General features: G+C 51.5%; 2 protein-coding genes across 9 annotated transcripts in view; both read right to left on the minus strand.

Moving 5' to 3' along the window:
* Positions 1-2,219, minus strand: part of LOC123369347 (maestro heat-like repeat-containing protein family member 7) — a 172,383-nt gene extending 170,164 nt beyond the window's left edge. For 4 of the 7 annotated variants that reach the window (XM_045014846.1, XM_045014848.1, XM_045014853.1 and 1 more), the window contains exon 1: positions 204-940. The gene's annotated coding sequence lies outside the window, so the exon portion shown is untranslated. Of the gene's footprint in view, positions 1-203; positions 945-2,152 lie in introns of those variants that run through there. The other 3 variants (XM_045014847.1, XM_045014849.1, XM_045014854.1) reach the window with 3 other exon arrangements.
* A 279-nt stretch (positions 2,220-2,498) lies between these two features.
* LOC123369342 (maestro heat-like repeat-containing protein family member 7) overlaps positions 2,499-23,266 on the minus strand; it is a 1,253,347-nt gene continuing 1,232,579 nt past the window's right edge. The window contains exons 27-29 of one of the 2 annotated variants that reach the window (XM_045014828.1): positions 4,895-4,990; positions 3,083-3,136; positions 2,499-2,578 (exon numbers count right to left, since the gene is read on the minus strand). The gene's annotated coding sequence lies outside the window, so the exon portion shown is untranslated. Of the gene's footprint in view, positions 2,579-3,002; positions 3,137-4,894; positions 4,991-23,266 lie in introns of those variants that run through there. The other variant, XM_045014827.1, reaches the window with a different exon arrangement.

Raw genomic sequence — 23,266 nt, forward strand, 5'->3', positions numbered from 1 at the left:
AATAGTAAACAGATTTTTAGGGAGGTTCCCCTCTCACGATTCTACAACATATATTTCAGCTTTTTTTTCTAAATGGGTATATTTTACACAAAGACAACAGATCACACTGTAATAAGATTGGTGCCATTATTTAGTAAGGACAGAATGGCCAAAGAGTGACATTATGTATTATATATTTTCAAAGTTAAAAACAGGGAGCACACCTCCTCTTGCAGTCCAGCAGAAATTCAGTTCAAGATTGTCCTCTTTCAACAGAAACTGTCTCCAAAAAAACTGAGATTTTTACACCAGCCTAACTCTTTGTTTCAAACAGATTTCAAAAGTCTGTAGTTAGCAGGTAGATTCGATCATCACAACTCTGAATTAATAGATACTTAAGGACTTTAGGCCCTCCTCCCCTAACATTCCCTTTTGTGATCTGGGCAGGGGGAATTAAGTTGTCTGCACAACTGGGCTGCTTTTGGCTAATTTTTTTTCTTGTAGTTAAAATACATTTTTCTTTGGGGCCTTCTTACAGTATTAAACATTAAATCACCATACACAACAATCCTTAACATTACTGTACCCATTCCCAAGTGTGGGGCCCCTTGCAGATATCAATGAATGTCTGGGGCTTGTTTGTTTTTTAAGCATCTTTCTTTCATGCTTAAAATTTGGGGGTTGTTGGGTGTATCACAACCATAGTAAGCACCCTACAAATACCCAGAGCTTTTACATGTTTGATTTCTTTAGCGCAAACGCTTGTTCTAAAGTATTGTGGAGGTTTGTGAACCCTTGAAACATTTCAGTTTTTGATTAGACCCTTGTTTATTTTGTAAATATATTATTTTAAATGACTGAGTTGCTAGAAAGAGAGACCCATAGCGTTCAACCAACTCATGGGTTATATTTAAACCAGTGGTTCTCAAACTTTTGTACTGGTGACCCCTTTTCACATAGCAAGCCTCTGAGTGTGACCCCCCCTTATAAATTAAAAACACTTTTTTATATATTTAACACTATTATAAATGCTGGAGGCGAAGCAGGGTTTGGGATGGAGGCTGGCAGCTCACGACCCCTGAAAGATCCCGATCCCCAGTTTGAGAACCCCTGATTTAAACTGTCCAATAGTGTTTAACTAACTCCTGGAGGTTAAACTGTCCAATAGAATTCTACCAACTCCTGGGGTTATAGTTAAACTGTCTACTAGAGTACAACCAACTTAAACTGTCCAATAGCATCTGTGAGCTTCAGAGGTTTTATTTCATTTCATATTAATCAAAGCTCACCATCCTCACCCAGTTCAACAGGGTGGGTCAGCTCTATTGTAGTCAAACACGTCTAAACTATCCCTGTTTTTTTAAATTATAAACAGATTTTTAGGGTCCCCCCCCATCATTCTACAACATACATTTCAGCTTTTTGAGCTAGAGCTAGGCTCTCAAAACTATATTTTTTTTAATTTAAAAGACAGACAGCTCCTTGAAAACAAACCAAGATGGTCCTTTACAACTTTTAGTTCACTTAAGGGCCACTAAGACATTCTAACAGAAACACAGATAGTCACAAAGCCCTTTTCAATAGATTTTTTTTTTTATTATTTACAGCTAGAGACCCAAACCCTTAATCACTCGACAGGGAGCCCTTCCATGAGGCCAGCTCTGAGCACGTAGTGCTGGGGCTGCAAGAGAACTGCAGACAAAGAAGGGTGTCGGTGGGGTCGGTGGCCTTCCTCATGTGCCCAGAGATTGGGTGATGAGAGACAGAAGGATGGGTGAGAGAATATCTTAGATTCACCCAAGACAAGCGCTGGAGCTTTCTGTGTTAGCTTCTCTCTCACCCACAGTCACTGGGCCAACCAAAGACATTCCCTCCCCCACCTTGTCTCTCTCATGTGCTGGGCCTGACAGGGCTACACCAATGCTGCGGAAAGACATGGCGGAGGCTGTCTTTGCCCAGCCACGCCTGCCAGAGCCACGCAGGAAGCGGTTTACGCCAGGCAGCGCAGGGTGGAGAAGTAGCCGACTGACCCCTTGGCCAACAGCACAGAGGCTGCGGCCTGTTCCATGCAGGCGATTGGGAGCCGCGTCTCACCCAGCAGGGAAGGCAATGTGGCCGTGTCCTGGGCCAGGGAGGGGAGCTGCTGCTGTGATCAGTTCTGGGCAGCACTCACCGGGCAAGCAGGCAGACGCCTTTGTGGTGTGTGTCGGACCTCATGAGCAGGTCCCAGCCGCCCTGCTTCAGGATGAAGGTGACCTGGTCCTTGTAGCCAGCACATCGAAGCAAAGCTTTCATGGCCTTCACCGCGAACCTGTGTGCAGAGCGAGCCTCTTGTTACTGAGCCCAGGCCAGGCCTTGCCGCATGCCTGCGGGCGACGGTGCAGAACCCAGGCTGGGTGTCGGGCTGGCGGTACCTGATGGGGCTGAGGGGTGTGGGCGTGTCCTCCTGGTTATGCTCCTTCTCGTGCGAAGCAGTGTACTGCACTGTGTAGGTGATGTGGAAGAGCAGAGAGATGTAAAGTTGAGGGAAGAGCTCTTTCACCTCCTGCCTGCAGGCCTGCTCCTGGAAGATCTCATACAGGGCTCTTGTGGCCTGCAGCTAAGAACAGGAGACAGACATCGCTGCAGGGATTTCGTCCTTCCCACGCTCCCGCAGGGCACCTAGAGGGGTGGGGTGGGCTGGGGGCTAAGGCCTGGGATGCAGGGTTCAATTCCTAGCCTGTGTGACCTTGGCTAGAACCACAGAAGGGACTTTGGCCCATGCCCAGCTTCATGTGCCCTGCTGCCTAGTGGACTCACAGCCCTGGGTTAAGTGCCCAGGCTCTGTATACGCTCCAGAGGGAGAGTCAGTTGGGCCAATTGTTAAAGCGGGTGAAAGGGATGGCCTGGGTAATTTCAGGCCTGTCAGCCTGACATCGATCCCAGGCAAGATAATGGAGCAGCTGGTATAAGATTCAATTAATAAAAAATTAAAGAGGATAATTTATTTAATACAAATCAGCATGGGTGTATGGAAAATATTTCCTGCCAAGATAATTGTGATCAATTTTTCGATGAGATTACAAGTTTGGTAGATAAAGGAAATGGTATTGACATAATGTACGTAGACTTCTGTAAGGCGCTTGAGTTGGCGCTGCACTCCAGTTTGATCGGAAACCTAGAAGGATACAAGAATTATGGTCAAGACCATTGTGCTGTAATTCTCAAGTGTAGCCAAGGCCTTAGATAAAGTGAAAAGGAGGTAGGGCAGCTGTGTAACCAATCTGGTCTATCACTGACAGGAATTATCAATGCCTAGCATAACTTTCTCGACTATACTGGTCAGAAGTGCCAGCTGAGCTGAAACCTCTGCTCAGCTCCACGTGTGTGATTTCATGCAGCATGGCTGAGTGTGAGTGTGGATTTAGGCCTTGGCTACACTTAAGAGTTATATCGCAATAAAGCCACCAACTGCGCTGTAACTCACTCCCCGTCCACACTTGCAAGGCACATATAGCGCTGTATCTCCTTGGCTGCAGCGCTGCTTGTACTCCACCTCCCCGAGAGGAATAAAGAGGATTGTGCTGCTGCTGCTGCACTGGGGCACCACTGTAAACAGGGAATAACCTTAGTACGCAGTGTCGACTCACCCCACCCCCCTTTCTGGCTCAGGTTACAGGCTTAGGTACTGACCCTCACCTAAAGTCATCCCCTGCTCTCCCATCCGCCATGCAGACGTCCCAGTAAAACTAAACACCATTTCCAGGTCAATCCACCCCTCTCCCTACTGCGTCACAGGGCTATAGATAACAAAATGAAATTCACCAAAGACAAATGTGAGGTGCTACATTTAGAGAAGAAAAAGTAAATTCACAGATACAGAATGGGGGATAACCAGCTGAGAAGGATCTGGGAGCTGTGGTGGATCACAACCTCAGCACGAGTCAGCAATGCGATGCTATTGCAAAAAAACCAAATGCAATTTTAGGTTGCATTAACAGAGGTATAGCATGCAAGTCATGGGAGGCGATAGTACCACTCTACTCAGTGCTAGTTAGGCCTCAGCTGGAGTACGGTGTCCAGTTTTGGTCACCAATGTCTAGAAAGGATGTGGAGAAACTGGAAAGGATCCAGAGGCGAGTCACAAAGGTGATTAGAGGGATGGAACACAAGCCATAAGAAAAAAAGGCTGAAGGGACTGGCTATGTTTTGTTTGGAAAAGAGGAGATTAAGGGGGGACTAGATAATGGTCTTCAGATATTTGGAAGACTGCCATAAAAAAAGATAGAGAAAAATTCTCTCTTGCCACAGAGGGCAGGACAAGAGGTGATGGGGTCAAACTACAGCACAGCAGATGTAGATTAAGCCTCAGGAAAAACTTCCTAACTGTAAGAACAGCAGGACAATGGGACAGATGCCTAGGGAGCTTGTGGAAACTCCTTCGCTGGAGGTTTTCAGAAGGAGGCTGGAGCCATCTGTCCAGGGTGGGTTAGAAACAAGAAGTCCTGCATTGTTGCAGGGGGCTGGACGAACTGACTTTGCGATCCCTCCAGGATCATATGCAGCATGTTCCTGGCCGTCACTGAGTCATGGACGCTGGAGTCTCTCATGCCGTTGATAGCAATGAGGAGGAAGTCCCTGCACTCGGACGGGTCAAGTACTTCCTCCCCTCCACCCCTTTCCCACACCCCACTCCGGCCTCCAAACTCCCTCCCAGAGCCTGCACCCCAGGCCCCCTCCCCTCCCAAACTCCCTCCCACAGCCTTAGGCAGGTGGGGGGCGGACTATGGGGGGGCAGAGTTTGGAGGGGCAGGCTCTGCTGAGCACCACCAAAATTTCTACAAACCTGCCGCCCCTGGCCATAGGTCAGCCCCATGCCCTAGTCACCACTGGGCTGGGGCTGTTCTCACGACCCTCACCCACCGGTGAGGCTCACCTGAATGAAGAACGCCTATCGTCCCTGCAGTTGAGGATGGCCATGAGCTCATTGAAAATCCAGTTACGCTCCTGGAAACGGATCAAAACCATGGCCCTGGCATAGGAAACACAAACACCACATCATCGAGGTGGGCAAGGACTGATCCTCCATTTACAAATCTAACTAGACTAGTGCCACAGGGACGCCTGCGGATGCTCCACCGAAGCCGCGGGACCAGCGAACCCTCTGCAGGCATGCCTGCGGGAGGTCCACCGGAGCCGCCTGCTGCCCTCCCAGCGACCGGCAGAGCGTCCCCAGCGGCATGCTGCCCCAAGCACGCACTTGGCGTGCTAGGGTCTGGAGCCGCCCCTGATGGCTGAATGCTTGAGGATGCAGGGGGGAGCAAGCGAACGCTCACCCTCAGACTCTTTGGATTTGTGTGGCCTACGTGCTACAGATCCAAACCCTTAATCACTCTACAGGGAGCCGTTCCACGAGGCCAGCTCTGAGCACGCAGCGCTGGGGCTGCAAGAGAACTGCAGACAAAGAAGGGTGGGGTCGGTGGCCTTCCTCATGTGCCCAGATATTGGGTGATGAGAGACAGAAGGTGGGTGAGGGAATATCTTAGGTTGACCCAAGACAAGCATTGGAGTTTTCTGTGTTAGCTTCTCTCTCTCTCACTCACAGACACTGGGCCAACCAAAGACATTCCCTCCCCCACCTTGTCTCTCTCATGTCCAGGGCCTGACAGGGCTACACCAACGCTGCGGAAAGACATGGCGGAGGCCGTCTTTGCCCAGCCACGCCTGCCAGAGCCACGCAGGAAGCGGTTTACTGCCAGGCAGCGCAGGGTGGAGAAGTAGTCGACTGACCCCTCGGTTAACAGCACAGAGGCTGCGGCCTATTCCACGCAGGCGATTGGGAGCCGCGTCTCACCCAGCAGGGAAGGCAATGTGTCCGTATCCTAGGACCAGGGAGGGGAGCTGCTGCTGTGGTCAGTTCTGGGCAGCAGCCCAAGGGACAAGACACTCACCGGGCAAGCAGGCATAGGCCTTTGTGGTGCGTATCGGAACTCATGAGCATGTCCCAGTCGTGCAGCTTCTGGACGAAGATGACCTGGTCCCCGTAGCCAGCGCATTGAAGCAAGGATTTCATGGCCTTCACCGCGCACCTGTGTGCAGAGCGAGTCTCTTGTTACTGAGCGAGCCCATGCCAGGCAGCAAATACAGTGCAATAGGAACTTGACACCCCCAATCTTTCTCAGCTGCTCATCCACATTGTTCTTTCTTGGTTTCAGGTAACCGGCTGTAAAACGTATAGAGTTTGTCAACAATTTCCAAGTGATTTACAGCTCTTACTTCACTCAATGTTTCAGCAGCTGCCAAATCCAACCTGTGATTCACACACTACCTCGCTAGAACAATTGGGTACTTCTTCACAATACAGCTCGCTATGCCAGAGTTCTTGCCAAGCATAACACTAGCACCATCACTCGCAAATGCTACAAGAGTAATTGTAATCAGAATTTAATTTATTGAGGCATTTCAGCTCATAATCTACAGTGCCTGAAGCCGTCTGATGTGGAAATGCAATCAGATCAAGAAACATGAAGTGAGGATCATCATCCTTCAAAGTGTCACATTTTAAATAGATTCTAACTGTTGATTCATTGCTCAGAGTAGTTGATTCATCAACAGACATGGCTATCTTTCCGTCACTCTCTGGCATCTGAGCGCACATTCCTCATTTGCAATGCTTTCAGTGCATTGCAGACAAGATAGGGTCTAGCATGTCTGTAGCACTGAATTGTGAACAAAGACTGATACCAATATCTACACCATGTAGTATCTGGAATTCAGTTAAATGTAATATGCCATTTGCTTTACCTGCACAGTTGTGTCAAGTTCTGATTTTGTCATGTTAACCACTTCAACTTCAAAAGTTGAGGTTTCTGCTTCTTTTGAAAGCTGTAAAGCTACCTCACATGCAGTTAAAAAAACACAGGAGTACTTGTGGCACCTTAAAGACTAACAAATTTATTTTAGCATGAGCTTTCGTGAGCTAAAGCTCACTTCTTCGGATGCAACCGATGGCACGTGTGCCGAAGGCAGCAAGCGAGCTGATTTTCAATGGCACTCACACTGCCCGGGGCCTGGCCACCGGTCCGGGGAGATCTGCATTTTAATTTCAATTTAAATGAAGCTTCTTAAACATTTTAAAAACCTTATTTATTTTACATACAACAATAGTTTAGTTATATATTATAGACTTATAGAAAGAGATTTTCTAAAAACATAAAAATGTATTACTGGCACGCGAAACCTTAAATTAGAGTGAATAAATGAAGACTCGGCACACCACTTCTGAAAGGTTGCTGACCCCTGACCTAGACTGACCCCCTGCATTTCACAGGCCAGAGACCTACCCCCCAGTAATGCCTAGCACCCAGAGACAGAGTCTCCCCCGGATGCGCTCCCCCAGCAGGGTGTTCTCACTGCAGCTCTTACCCTCACCAAGCCTGGGCCGGGGACCTCCAGGATCACATGCACCATGTGCCTGGCCGCCACTGAGTCATGGACGCTGGTGTCTCTCATGCCGTTGATAGCAGTGAGGAGAAAGTCCATGCACTCCGACGGCTTGAAGTACTTTCCAAACATCTGAAACAAACCTGCCAGTGAAACCCCTTTTGCTGCCCAGCATGGTTCCGGTCAGTGGCCGAGCAGCCAGGACTGGCCCGGCCAGGAGTGCAGGCAAACCCCACTCTGCCGGGACAGGGCTGGGTTACTGCACCAGGGCAGCACAGTACCCAGCCAGCAATCAGAAGCTGTCATGCATGGCAGAGGCCAGCCGGGCAGTGCACGGGGGCACAATACTGCGCAGCATGGATACACTCGCTAGTGCTCAGCAGGGGCTGGCGCTGGTGCGCAGATGTAATGATGCCTTTTATTGCATTAATCTCTGAGGAAGCTCCCACCATGCCTGACAAGGAGCTAGGATCAGGTTTGGATGAGCCCCAGTGCATCTTAGGATGTGTCATGTAGAGAGGTATTTTGGGCTGTATTAGTAGAAACATTGCCAGCAGATGGAGGAAAGTGATTATTCCCCTCTATTCGGCACTGGTGAGGTCACATCTGGAGTATTGTGTCCAGTTTTGGGTCCCCCACAAGAGAAAGGATGTGGACAAATCAGAGAGAGTCCAGCAGAGGGCAACGAAAATGATTAGAGGGCTGAGGCACATGACTTGATAGCAGCCTTCACTACCTGCGGGGGAGTTCCAAAGAGGATAGAGCTCAGCTGTTCTCATAGACTCATAGAAGGGACCATTATGATCATCTAGTCTGATCTTCTGCACAATGCAGGCCACAGAATCTCACCCACCCACTCCTGTAACAACCCCTTAACTTATGTCTGAGTTACTGAAGTCAAATCGTGGTTTGAAGACCTCAAGCTGCAGAGAATCCTCCAGCAAGTGACCCGTGCCCCATGCTACAGAGAAAGGTGAAAAACCTCCAGGGCCTCTGCCAATCTGCCATGGAGGAAAATTCCTTCCCGACCCCAAATATGGCAATCAGTTAAACCTTGAGCATTTGGGAAGACTCACCAGCAAGCACCCAGGAAAGAATTCTCTGTAGTAACTCAGATCCCACCCCATCTAACATCCCATCACAGATCACTGGGCATACTTACCTGCTAATAATCAAAGATCAATTGCCACATTAATTGCCAAAATTAGGCTATCCCATAATACCATCCCCTCCGTAAACTTATCAAGCTTAGTCTTGAAGCCAGATATGTCTTTTGCCCCCACTACTCACCTTGGAAGGCTGTTCCAGAACTTCACTCCTCTAATGGTTAGAAACCTTTGTCTAAGTTCAAGTCTAAATTTCCTAGTGTCCAGTTTATATCCATTTGTTCTTGTGTCCACATCGGTACTAAGCTTAAATAATTCCTCTCCCTCCCTAATATTTATCTCTCTGATATATTTATAAAGAGCAATCATATCCCCCCTCAATCTTCTTTTGGTTAGGCTAAACAAGCCAAGCTCTTTGAGTCTCCTTTCATAAGACAGGTTTTCCATTCCTCGGATCATCCTAGTAGTCCTTCTCTGTACCTGTTCCAGTTTGAATTCATCCTTCTTAAACATGGGAGACCAGAATTGAACACAATATTCCAGATGAGGTCTCACCAGTGCCTTATATAATGGTAATAACACCTCTTATCTTTGCTGGAAATACCTCGCCTAATGCATCCTAAAACCGCATTCGCTTTTTTAATGGCCATATCACATTGGCGGCTCATAGTCATCCTGTGATCAACCAATACTCCGAGGTCCTTCTCCTCCTCTGTTACTTCCAACTGATGTGTCCCCAATTTATAACCAAAATTCTTGTTATTAATCCCTAAATGCATGACCTTGCACTTTTCACTATTAAATTTCATCCTATTACTATTACTCCAGTTTTCAAGGTCATCCAGATCTTCCTGTATGATATCCCAGTCCTTCTCTGTGTTAGCAATACCTCCCAGCTATTAGCACATTCCCACTTTTTGTGCCAAGGTCAGTAATAAAAAGATTAAATAAGATTGGTCTCAAAACTGATCCCTGAGGTATTCCACTAGTAACCTCCTTCCAGCCTGACAGTTCACCTTTCAGTACGACCCGTTGTAGTCTCCCCTTCAACCAGTTCCTTATTCACCTTTCAATTTTCATATTGATCCCCATCTTCCGGCCGCCGCAGTCGCTGCCGAAGAAAATGGCGCCCCCCCAAATCCTAGCGCCCTAGGCGACTGCCTAGGTTGCCTAAATGGTTGCACCAGCCCTGGCTCCGTAGATTTGGAAAGTCTTTGCTCTCCAGCGCTTCAGAAAGCTTTCAAGAGCTTACCTCCATTCCCTGAACGTGGGACAGCGTGGGCTGGGCTCTGCACACAGACCCTGAAAAGCATGGATGAGATGCTGAAGACCTTGTGCAAGGATCAGGAGCCCAACCTTCTGGTGCTGCAGAACATCTTAGAGGTCTGGAGGCGTGGGGGCAGGAAGGGAACTAGTCCTGTAGCTGGGGTGGGTCTTGGGAACCAAGGCTCCATTTAATCCCAAGTATGGGACACCCCCGTGCTTTCGGCTCCTCAGAATGCATTCTATACAAAGGTTCTTGGGCTGGAGGGCCAAGTGACCCCGCTATATCTGAAAAACGTCTGCGTGGGGTGGGGGTGGAGGAGCACGGGATCTGCTGTGTTCTCCACTGAGCCTCCATCTGACCCTGGCATTCATTTGTGTTGACCATGGGCCCCACCAACCTGGTCAGAGCTAAATTCCCCCAACATTCTAGTTCTGGGGCCACAGGAAGTAGATTCTGTGGGTGGTTTGTGCTCCCAAAAAAGGGAAATATCCTTGACAGAGATTCAGTCTCCTCGATCCTAGAACCTGGGAAGAGGGAATCACAGAAGTGCAGGGCTGGAAAGGATCTCAAGAGATCATCTACTCCACCCCCTGCACTGAGGCAGGGCCAAGCATTCCTAGACCGTCCCTGATGAGTGTTTGTCCACCCTGTTTTTTAAAACCTCCATGATGGGGAGTTCACCACTTCCCTACATCACCTTTTCCAGTGCTTAGCCACCCTTAGACTTTTTCCTAATATTTAACCTAAATCTCCCTTGCTGCAGATTAAACCCATTACTACTTGTCCTACCTCCAGGGGACATGGAGAACAATTCATCACCATCCCCTGTATAACAGCCCTTAACGTATTTGAAGACTGTTACAGGTGCCCCCTCCATCTTCTCAAGATGAAACATGGCCAATTCGTTCAACCTTTCTTCATGGATCAGGTTTTCTAAACCGCTGATCATTTTTGTCGCTGTCCTCTGGACTGGCCCCATTTTGTTCACATCTTCCTTAAAGCATGGAGCCCGGAACTGGACACAGTGCTCCAAGCTAATACACCTCAGAATGACATTTCCCTTTTTCACAACAGCATCACACTGATTCATATTCAGTGTGAGACCCATGATAACCCACAGATCCTTTTCTGCAGTACTGCCAACTAGCCGGTTATCCCCCACTTTGATTTTATGCATTTGATTTTTTCCTTCCTAAGTGTGTTACGTCACATTTGTTTTGACTGAATTTCATCTTGTTGACTTCAGACCAACTCTCCAATTTAGCAAGCTCATTTTGAATTCTAATCTGTCCTCCAAAGTGCTTGCAACCCCTCCCAGCTTGGTGTCATCCTCAAACTTTACAATCATACTCTCCTCTCCGTTAACCAAGTTCTTAATGACTAGTACTGGCCCCAGGCACACCCTTGGGGGACCCCACTTGAGACACCCTCCCAGTTTGCCAGCGAGTCAGTGATAACTCCTCTTTGAGTATGGTCTTTCCGTCAGTTGGGCGCCCACTTTACAGTAATCTCATCTGGATCATACTGGCTTAGTTTGTTTATGAGAATGTTTTGTGGAACTGTGTCAAAAGCCTTACTAAACTTCATATACATCATCATATACTGCCTGCCTCCATCCACTAGGCAAGTAACCCTGTCAAAGAAGGAAATTAGATTTGTTTGGCATGGTTTGTTCTGGACAAATCCAAGGTGCTATTCGTTATCACCCTATTATCTCCTCTAGATTCTTACAAACTGTTTAATAATTTGTTCAGTATCTCTCTGGGTACCAATGTTAGGCTGACAGGTCTATAATTCCTTGGGACCTCCTTGTTCCCCTTTCTGAAGATAGGTTCTGTATCTGCCCTTCTCCATTCCTTTGGGACCTCAGCCCTCCTAAAGGTTCAGAGATTGCTTGCCTAGCTCCATCTAGGGTGAATATTATGAGGCTCTGCCAACTTGAATACATCTAACTGACCTAAAATGTCTCTTACGTGTTCTCTCCCTAGTCTGGCCTGTATTCCTTCCCCCTTGTTGTTAATATTGTGTTAAGCATCTAGTCGCCAATAACCTTTTTAGTGAAAACTGAAGCAAAAAAGGCATTAAACATCTTGGCTTTGTCTGTGTCATCCATTATTTGCTCTCCTTCCCTGCTGAGTTGTGGCCCCACACTTTCCTTTGTCTTTCTCTTGCTCCTAATGCATTTATAGAGTGGCTTATGATTGTCTTATGTCCCTTGCCAGTTAGAACTCATTTTTGCCTTAGCCTTGCTCATTTTCTCCCTATGTGCTTTGGCTATTTTTTGGTACTTCTCCTTAGTAATTTGTCCCAATTTGTTTCTCTCAGGTCCTGCTCCCCTGGACCACATCCAAGGAGGTGCATGGGCGGCTGAGAGCAGTGGGAAGGATCACCTGGCTGATGGAATTCATGGGGTCTCCATACAAATTCCAGGTGAGCAGCCTGTGACCCTGGCCACCTCCTAACTGCACTGAGCAGCCTCGCGGTGCAGCGCTCCCTGGCAGGGAAAACGCAGGCCTAGAATAGTGACTCAGCAAGATCCTCAGTAGGAGTTCAATCTAATGAGCACTGATGTCGATGGGTCTGTCCTCTGATTCCAGTGGGCTTTGGGTCGAACCTCATCATTCTGTCTCCAAGGACTCTCCCCGCTGTTCCCCTAGCACCAAAGTCTGCTCTGCAGGGTCAGTGCATTTACACAGAATTGACCTGAGAGCAGCCTCCGAACCCAGGTGTCTGTTCACCCCCTTTGTCAGGCGCCCACGGGGTGCTTTGGCTTCAGCTCCTGCCAGGCTGCCAGATGAATGCCCCTTGCTCTGCATGCTCAGGGCCATTGAGCTGCTCCAGCTGCTCCATCCCCCCTGTGGCAGGGCCTCCCCTCCAGCAGCTGGATGGGGACGCTTGGATGATGTGCCCCCAGAGGCAAAGGACAAAGGAAATGCAGTGGGTCTAATTTACCTCGATTTCAGTAAGGCATTTGATACGGTTCCACATGGGGAATTATTAGTTAAATTGGAAAAGATGGGGCATTTAGGCGGAGGGAGCTGGGGCAGGGGAGCACGGGGAGGGCCGCCTGCAGCAAGTAAGGGGTGGGGGGGCGGGTGGCACGCAGGGGAACTCCCCGCCCCAGCTCACCTCTGCCAAACCTCCTCCCCAAGCACGCCGTGGCCGCTTCACTTCTCCCGCCTCCCAGGCTTGCGGCGCATAAGCTGATTGGCGCCACAAGCCTGGGAGGTGGGAGAAGTGAAGCAGCCACGGTTAGGTTAGGGTTAGGCGTCAGGGGGTGCCTGGCTCAGAGGGGCTGTGCTCAGAGCTGGGGGTCAGGGCTGCAGGGGGATGGGGTCGGGAGGTGCCCAGCTCAGAGGGAATGGACTCAGAGCTGGGGGTCAGGGCTGTGGGGGGATGGGGTCAGGGGAGTGTCTGGCTCAGAGGAGCTGGGCTCGGAGCTGGGGGTCAAGGCTGTCGGGGGGGGTCAGGGCTGTGGGGGAGGTGTCAGGAGGGTGTCCAGCTCAGAGGGGCTGGGTTCAGAGCTGGGGGGAGGGAATTGGGGGGTGTCCAGCTCAGAGGGGCTGGGATCAGAGGATGGGGGGCGGTCAGGAGGGTGTCTGGCTCAGAGGGGCTGGGCTCAGAGCTGGGGGGGGGAGGGTCAGGAGGGTGTCCAGCTCAGAGGGGCTGGGCTCAGGGCTGTGGGGCGGGGCGGGTCAGGAGGGTGTCCGGCTCAGAGGGGCTTACCATGCTGCTTACTCCCGCCTCCCCCCTCTCCCGGAGCCTCAGAGCGCGCCACGTCCAGGAGCTGCCCTGGCACCTGGACAGCTCTGAGAGGGAGGAGCTCAGCCCACCCCCTTACCACGAAGCTCTGACTGGGAGGAGCTCAGCCCCACCCCCTTACCACATGGCTCTGAGCAGGAGGTGCTCAGGCCCCGCCCCCTTACCACACAATTCTGAGCGGGAGGAGCTCAGGCCCTGCTCTAGCCACACCGCTTTAGCTCTGTCCAGGGCCGCTCCTGGACGCGGTGTGCTGAGGCACCAGGGGAAGGCGGAGGTGGGGGGGAGCCTCCAACATTCTTGTGGGGGAACCTGCACTGCCCAGGACCTGGGGCAAATTGCCCCACTTGCCCCTCCTCTCTGGGCGGCCCTGGCCAAGCCCAGCAAGACTAGGTAAAAGAGGCCCAGGCTGGCAGAACAGGCGGGCTCAGTGGTATCCCAGTACATCAGGTGGCACCTCAAAGGGGGGCAACCCGTCACACTGGGGACTGGTCACAAGTCCACAAGGGGCTGGAAATTGAAACTAGACAAATTCAAATTGGAAATGTACATTTTTAACAGAGAAAGTAATAGACCATTGGAACAACTGAGCAAGGAGCATGGTGGGTGACCTTTTGTAACTCAAGGCAGGACATTTTTAAGATGCTTTAGTTTAAACAGGAATTATTTGGGGGCAGGTCTCTGCCTGTGTTATGCAGGAGGTCACACTGGTTCCGTCTGGCCTTAGAATCCATGCATCTTCCGGAGAAGGGCGGATGGTGCATGTGGACAGGGCACTAGCTGACAGGTCAGAGGAGGGCTCTTAGTACCTGTTCATTGCTTGTGAGAAAGGCGTCGATGTAATCCAGAGCCTCTTTCTCCTCCGAGTCTGGCCCCTTAAAGCAAGAGGATGGTGAATCTGATCAAAGACAGAGCGGTGGTAATACCTGGGTCTGCCAAGCTGCAGGCTGGGTGACAGATCTTAGAGAAAACCCTTGCCCCCCCACTCCCGCCCCAGCACGGGAGCAGCCCCGATGCACAGCAGGGTCTGGCACAAAGATTCCTAGATTCCCCACCTCTTTGCTACCAGCCCAGCAAAGATCCGGTCGGAGCCCTGGTTCCCAGCAGCCACCCCACTTCCCTGCCCAACATGCAGGCTCAGTCTGGGGATTTGGGGAGCGCCACATCTGGAAGGAGGGTCGATGTCAGGCCATGAGTGCTGTCCCCACTCTCCAGGCCATTGCTGGAGGGGGCAGAGGGACTGGCAGTGAATTGGTCTGGTCCTCGCTGCGGGAGAGGGAACAGTTGCCCAGTCTGTGTGGGATACGGGGACCCAGGGGCTGCCCGTTCTGCTTGTTCTGACTGCCTCTCCTGCCACCAACACTCCCCCCCGAAATGCCCTGTGCTGCGACATGTGACAAAGGAGCCAGCAGATGGGGCTGCAACATCAGGGGGCATCTTATGCTGTGGCCGGTGCCCTGCAATCCTAGGCTTTAACAACCCACCGTGCACCAAGCATCCCCTTCGACGGGTGCAAAACATCCTCCAACCCTGCAGCGTGACAGATCAGGGTGAGCGATTCAGTCAGTCTCCACCTGATGCTTCTGCCACCATTTCTAATGACCAAATCAGCTCTAAAGGCTTAAGCTGCTGCCAGCAGGAGGGGCCATTCCCCCCTGCCTGGGTTTTCCTGTCTCTCCATCTCATGGCAGCCCAGAGCAGTACAAGGTCTATGGAGGCTTCTCCCTCCAGTGACACCCTGGTCTTGCCACCCAACCCCCAGAGGGGCCAAGCCCCACTGCAATGCAGGGCCATGGCCCCGGCCATTTTTGCAGCCTCCTCCGCCCACCCAGGAGGCGCCCACTCACCGGCACAGAAAGGCTGAGGCACACAGCTCCTGCTGCTGCTGTGGGCTCTTCCCCCAAGGTTTTTATCTCTTCCCAGATGGGGATGGGTTTCAAGGGGCCCTTGGGGGCTTCCTCAGCCATTCTGCAAGAAGCCAGGACAAGGCATTGCTTGTGAGTCAAGAGAGGCAATTGCCTCATTCAGCATCAGGGCCAGCCCAGTTATTTCTGTTCCACCAGCGCCTACAGATGCCAGCTGAGATCAGGGCCCTGTTGCACTACGTGCTGCAGACAATCCCTGGGCCACAGGGCTCAGACTCTAACTAGCCAAGGCAGCCAGCAGGGAAACAAGCAAATGGATGTGCTTAAAGTCACCCAGCCAGTCGGCAGTACAGGAAGGATTAGAACCCAGGCCTCTGGATGCCCAGGCCAGCACCCCATCCCGCAGGCCAAACGGCCTCCCCTGGGTCACTCCCGCCTCTCCTTCTGCTGGTTCACAAGCTGCACAGCAGACAGGCTGGATCCAACCACTCAGGATTCTTCCTGCCCAGGGAAATAACCCTGATCCCTTCCCCCAGGAATATTGGGGCCGTGGCAGTTCCCAGGTGGGCAAGGCCAGCAGGGTGGGGGAGCTGGGGCGGGCTCGTGAGCAGATGGAGTTGCTCAGACACCACTGTGAAAGGGCAGGAGAAGAAGGCGGGAAAGCGGCAGGGAGGCTGGTACCTTCTCTTCCAACCCGCCCAACCTCAATTGCATTTTTCCTGACCACCCCCTGCAAGGCACGGCCTGGTTGCTACCCCTACTGAACAGACAGGGAACTGCGGCACAGAGGGAATAAGGGACTTGCCCGAGGCCACGCAGAACATCTGTGGCAGAGCTGGGAAATGGCCATGGGTCTCCTGGGTCCCAGGCTGGTGCCTTCTCTTCCAACCTCCTGCCCCCTTCGTCCCTGGTTCAGTGTGAGCTGTGGGAGCTCTCTGGCGCACAGGAGCTGACTGGTGCCCAGATGGAACAACATTGGGAAAAGTGAGATCTGTGCAATAGGCAAACATTTAAAATGCTGCTAAAACCATATCATGGCCCGCGAGGATACCTGCAGCTGATCAGTGCTAAGTTGTGAACTGTGCCCTGGCCTGCCAGAGAGCGGCAGTGGGAGAGGGTGGGGCTGGCCCAGGGCCCTGCTGGATTGCGCTCACATGTACGGGGACTCAGTGCTACAGAGCTGTGTGCCAGGGGCTGGCTTTGTGGGGGTTTCGCGGCTCATCTCTCCCAGGCCTGTGTGGCAGCAAGTCTGCCAATGTGATCCCATGAATCAAATCCTCTCTTAGCTAGTGCAGATGTGCTGTTCAGAGACAACAATTTGCATACAAACCAGAAGACACAGCCAGGTGATGGTGAGTATATGAGCCAGGGCCTTTCAATAATTTCATCATTCAGGGACACTTGGTTGAAGGCTGTATCACAGAGTTTCCTAAAACAATAAACATGTTACTATTAATGCATTTTCTCCAACATTTGTGATGAATACAGGCACATTTGTGGTGCATTAAGAGAGTAAGGGGATCATATAGTAGCAAGAAACCTAGAATGAACATTTTTACATTTAGATAGTAAAACAAAAGCCTGTTTATTTCAATTGTCTCACAAAATTAATAGTTAACTCCTGCTGGAAAGAGTTGATCTCATAAAATGACTCATTTAAAAAAAACTTACTTAAGAAATTTATAATTACCTTGTTCTGCCCTTATGTTGTCTTGATGACATTGCATATGGGGAAGAAGCCAGGGTCTGGGGTGGTGGGAAGAGCCTCCCCCCATAGTCACCAAGTGTTTCACCCTGCTCAGGCAGGCTGTGGTGCACGAAGCCCCAAAGGAGGGAGGCTGGCTTTTAGCGGAGCGGGGGCAGCTGGCGGCTCCAGTGACTGGGCTCTACCCAGCACACATCCCTCTGATCCTGCGTGCAAAGGTCTGTAGGTTGCAGCCAGAGGTACAGAAACTGGATAAAATAGGGGGAGAAATACGAGCATAAACAAACAGTGAATCAGTGACAGGTTTAGGAGCCTGAAGCTCAGACCCACAAAACCTCCCTTGGTATTCGAGAAAACAAACGATACCCCAATACAGAAACCTTTCCCTACTATTTCTAGGCACAGTGGACACAATATACGGGTGTTAGGCCCAGGACCTTCTGGTTTTAATGAAATCCAGCATGGAGTATATGAACTGTGACCCTAGGACTCCATCTTTGTCAGCTGACTTGTTTACAGGTAAGACACTGGATTCCCCTGGCTCAAACCGGCCAGAACCAGAACCAGAACCGGCTTTTCCCGCCAGAGCCAGCCCCCAACATTCTATTCCCTCAGAACTCTCCCCGCCATAGAGACTACCGAATACCAAGGGAGGTTTTGTGGGTCTGAGCTTCAAGATCAATATACATATAGACTTGAATTCAATTCTTGAGGTTCAGATACATAGTAGAGATGAGCTTGTAGTTGCCAAAGTCCTTTTAGAAATAGTCCATAGGCTATAGTCCAATGTCTATATTCAGAGTGACTCCAGTCAGTGACTGGGGATCTTGAAACCCAAAGCAGATCTGAGATGAAGTAGGATCGTGTCCCAGGGTTCTTATACATTTCCAGCAGCCTTTTGGCTTGAGAAAACAATAGGCTTAACTTTTCTTCTCCCAAACATCCTGGCAATTAGCAGAGGGTAATTGATCCATTAAACAGTTCAGATACAGTTTATCACAACCTTCAAAGAGACATATAGACAATAATACTATTTCACTCAAGTATCTTCCTAAATGTTAATATTCCCTTTTTGATCTTTGAATCAAAGCTATAGCAATAGACAAGACTTATTTGCTTATATCACAAGACCTGAGCAAACACCTACCCTTCTACCTCTAACAATGCAGACTTGCATTTCAAAGTTCTATTCATTTACATATTTTCCTAACAAGTCTCTAAAGTTCAGCCATGGGTCAGGTCAGTTTATGAGGTAATTAACTCTTTCTGGCCCTGTCACCTTTCAATGAGATATTATATTACACTCATAATGTCACACCCCCAACGCAAAATTGATGCAGGAAGAGCTGACACAAACATCTCTGACTGCATCCCAAAAGCTTCCCATTCTGGGTTAGAAGCCATGTCAGCGCGTAACAGAAATGATTTACCCAACTCATGTTCAGTAACATGACTGAATCGTTTTACAAACTCAAGGTAAAACTTGGGTAGAACAATAGAGGATTGGATCTGCTCTTGCAGTAGGATTCCTGTATGTCTCATGTGATCTTGCCAAGAGTAAAAGAACATAGCTACTTTATTCATACAAACTCTGGCCACTGTTTGGAACCCAATTAGCTTCAAGTCAATGTAGATATCAATGTTGTCCATAGTACAGGAATTTTGGCATTTATCCATGAAAGCAATATGGTAGTGTGCCTCAGTTTCCTTTTTCATACAGCACATTAAGTCTGGAAAGTCTTTTCTCCTGTGAAAAGTTCTAATACTGTTTACAGGCATTAACAGTGCAACATTAGCATTACAAGGCCTTTTAACATAAGGTGTGTTCCTATGTATCACTTTCAACATATTCAAGGGATTTTCCAAAAGATTAAGCACACCCCTCCCAGACTGCAATGGCTATTGAGCATAACCCCTGGTTCTGCAGATGCTCTCACTTCTGGGCCAGCCCCACAGCCTGATTCTTCCGAACCAGTATCTGGCCTGGCCCCAGCTCCAGGGGTTGGGGTGGGGCAAGGGTGTTCAGAGCGAGGTGCTCGGCCTTGGTTTCTCTCAGTGCTGTGGGCTCTATGGCCGCTCCCCCCAGCCCTTCCCCCCAGGCACAGTGAGACAGAGCAGTACCTGCGGCAGGGGGTGGGAGCTGGTCATGCGAAGGCGGGGTGGAGGTCTTCAGTGCTGCCCCACAGAGCACAGCCCCTGCAGGGCTTTGGGGACCTGGCGCAAGCACCTGATGTTAAATAGTTGTACCATGACGTTGGCTGTAATGTCCCCCTGTTGCAAGGGAACAATGATCAATCAGAGACTCGGACACCCACGAGAACGAAGGGTATTAACTGCACCAGGAGCCAGCAAAATTTCCTCCCCACGTCTGAGGGACGGATTCCCCCGCCCAACCCCCGAGGCGAAATCTTCCCTCTTCTCTAGTGACTTCCATCCCCTCTCCCACCATTGTGGAATGAACTCCTGCCCCCACTCCTCTCAGTCCCCCAGCGAGAACGGTTCTACCTCCCAACCCAGCGGGAATCCAGCTCCGCTCCCCAGAGTCCCCTCAGCCACCCTTGCCCCCTCCAGCTGAGGGGCTGGGAGGCTTTGGGCAGTAGTGCCGTGGGGTGAGAGGAAGTGGACACCTTTCCCCAAGGGATCCCCCATCCTTAACAGGATGCCATGGACAGTAGCTCTGGTGAATGGGGCACTTAAGCAGCCTCTGCTGACTGACTCCTCCAGTTCTCCCAGAGCAGGTGGGGGCAGGGATAACATGATACCAGAGCACTAGGAACCGGCCTGAGGCCCGGAGGGGGATGAAAGGCTCACAGAGGTGGCTAGGGGAGTTGGCAGCCCCTCGCATGAGCAATGGCAGTGTGTCGTGCTGATGTGACGCCTGTTGGGAAATAGCCTTGCTGGAGAGCTGGGCCTGCCCTGCTTTGAGCTGCTCAGGAGACAAGCTGGCACCGACCAATGGCACCTGCCTGGGGTCATCCTCTCCTTGCTCCCTGGTCAGCGCATGGGGATGGGATGGGAGTGATTTTCAATGGCCTGGAGGTGAAAGACCCTGGGGGGTCCCTCCCCAGGTGATCCCTCTTTGGTTACCTCGTCCTCTAGCAGCTGGCTGACATAGAGCAGGGAGAGGTGGATGGCCAGCAGCCCCGCCTGGAGGAAAGATATTTTCTGGTCCTCCATGAACAGCTCGCCAAAGACCTAAAACCAAAAGAACCAGAGCCCTTGCAATGGCCCAGAACCAGGCTCTAAATCCCTCTAGTGGCTCACAAGGTGGACAAGAGTCCCGGAGCAGTCAACCTTTGGGGTCCCATGGACCAGGAACCCCCTTCAGTAAGAAGCTGCAGGCACTGAGGCCTCAAATAGCTCTTTCTGGAGCAGGATTCACCACAGGTGGCATGAGATGCTGGGAATGTGTCTGCGCGCTCTGGAACCCAGCTCACACAGACAACGCAGGACCCCTCCTGCTCCCAGCAGCGATAGCTCCTGCAGCTCACCCGCTAGAGGTTCGGGGTCTTTTAGATCTGGTTCATTCCCACACCTCACCCCACGGACATTCCCAGGAGCCTCACATACTTTGCTCAAAATAAGGAGCAGGCTCTTGCCCTGTGTCCATGACACACTCACTGCAGGGGGACACAGCTCCACACCTGAGCTGCTGCAATGCACCAGCGGAGAGTCCTTACCTCTCCCACCCTGGCCAGGTTTCTGTACCCCAGATGCTTGGGATCGTGGAGCCCAACCCGGCACCACAGCTCTGGTGCCTCTCTGGTGTTGAGCCCTGGGGGAGAAAGACACACCCATTGGGGAGGTTTGGCCTTCCGCTTTCAGTGCCTGTTTCCTTCTGGGTGCACACTGGCCAGGGTCCTCATGGCATCCATGGCCCAATGGAATCGCAGGGTCCGTACTAGGCGGGTTAGTACAAAAGGGGGATTTATTTCAGCCATCACAGTAACCATGTGACCCTTACAGTCATTGTGCGCTGGGAGTGGGTGCCTGTTAATGGGGGTGTCTAATACTGTGAACCCCCCACACCCACTGAAGTCAGGATCTGGCCCTGGCTACCCGACTGGTGACATCCTACAAGCTCTGTGTCCGTCTCCTGTGGTCCCTGCTCCTGCCCCTGCCCTCATGATGGGCTCTTTCCCTCCATGTGTCTCAATAGCTCCGTTCCTGTCCCCTCACGAGCTGGCTGCCCCGTATGGGGTGGGCTGATTTCCCTGGGCTGGGGGACAGAGCCGGGCTCTGAGATAAAGCAGCCAATTTCCCTGGCACTTTCACACTCATCTCCCTACTTCAGAGAGAGGGGGAGAGAAAGAGTCAACATCTAAGCTGGGGTCGGTCTCAGAGAAGGGGGCTTCTTTCTGTAGGGTCCCATTGCCCAGCAGAGGGAGTCTCAAAGGAGGGGCCTTGTTTCTATTGGGGTTCCTCTTTCCCGCTACAGCGGGTCTAAACGGAGAGGCCTTAGTTCTAGAGGCATCCCAATGGCCAGCTGGAGCTAGTCTCCCAGAGGCTCGTTTCCATGGGGTCCCATTGCCCAGCTGGGTTTCTTACCCCTCTTCTGAAGCAGGAGCCAGTGAAGCCAATATATCCCACCCCTGGCTTGCCGGCTGATATCATCGGCTGGGTGAGAGATATAGAGACCCAGCTGCAGCACGAATTCGCCTGCCTTGGAGAAGGTGGAGGAGGTCTGGTGGAAGGAGGAGAGGGGAATCCATCAACATTCTCCCTTCAGCTCCCCAGCGCCCCTGGACCTGAGCTCTGCTCCCACTCCTCAGTAGGAGGCGCTGGAGGAGAGGAGCGACAGCCCTCTTCGGTCTGGTCTACACTACGGGGGGGGGGAGGGGGATCGAACTAAAGTACGCGACTTCAGCTACGCGAATAGCGTAGCTGAAGTCGAACTACCTTAGTTCGACTGACTTACCCGTCCAGACGCGGCGGGGTCGAACTCTGCGGCTCCAAGGTCGACTCCGCCACCGCCGTTCGCGGTGGTGGAGTTCCGGAGTCGACCGGAGCGCGTGGGGAGTTCGAACTATCGCGTCTTGATTAGATGCGATAGTTCGAACTCCGAGAAGTCGAACTCACCGCGTCGACCCGTGCGGTAAGTATGGACCTACCCTTCCTCTCTGCCCCCAAGGGAGCTCGGAGCAAAGGGAGCAGGGCAAGGGCCCTCGCTGAGCATTCGCTGCCTAGGTGCTCCAGAATAACAAGGGCCCTGAGGCCAGGCACGACCCTGCCAGCCAGCGGCCTATGGAATGCAGTCCCTTACGGACCCAGGGGGGGACCAGTTAGCCATGGGATGAGGAACTTGACTCAAGCCCTGACTCTGCAGGATGCTGGGGTCAGAGGTCACTTACGTCAAATACAGGCAGGGAGGTGGCGAATTTGAGCAGGGCAGTGCTGGTCTGTACGGCCCTGGCTCTCTCCTGGGTGTTTTTCGACTGGAGAGAGGGATGGACGTGCTGCGGGAGAAGGAGGCAGGGGAGGGTCAGCGGGCAGGCGTACATGCTCTTCAAACCAGCCTCACCCCCTCCCCAAGGGGCTCAGACTTTGTGCTCAGGGTGGAGTAGCCGAGCCCTGGTCGCAGAGCTTGAAAAGGGGGTTCATGACACTGCCCATGTCTTGCTGGGCACAAGCTCCTTGTCTCTCCAGGCTGGGACAATGGTCAGTCGTAGGGCTGGTCTATTTGCTCTGAACCCCTGATCCATGAACAGCACGTCAGGATCAAGGCACATGCCCTGGACCCCAGACCCCAGCTGCAAAGGCCTTGGTAGGATTGATGGAATGGCCCTGAGGACAATCCCTCTGGGAACTGCAGTGTCCCTAGGACAGAAGAGCTGATTCCCTGAGGCACCTCCTGTATCTCAGGGTCTCCCTAGAAAGGAGCCAGTGACTTTTCTCAGAGGCCCATGTCCTGCATCTCGCAGGGGTTTCAGTCTCTCAGGCCCCAGCCAGGCCTGGTGCTCACTCTTAGTGCTTAATGCAACCGTGCAGAGCTCTGACTGACAGTCCCAGCTCCTTCCCCCTGCACTGGCAGCTCTGGGAACGCGTGTCCGGCTGGGTCCAAGCTGGAAGGACACAATGGAAACGGGGCTCCTCTAGTCTCTCCTTTGCTGCCCTCCCACAGGGTTCAGAGGCAATTCCACCCAGACCGTCCCATTCTACTCAC

The sequence above is a fragment of the Mauremys mutica genome, chromosome 4, assembly GCF_020497125.1.
Source record: "Mauremys mutica isolate MM-2020 ecotype Southern chromosome 4, ASM2049712v1, whole genome shotgun sequence".
Classification (NCBI taxonomy): domain Eukaryota; kingdom Metazoa; phylum Chordata; order Testudines; family Geoemydidae; genus Mauremys; species Mauremys mutica.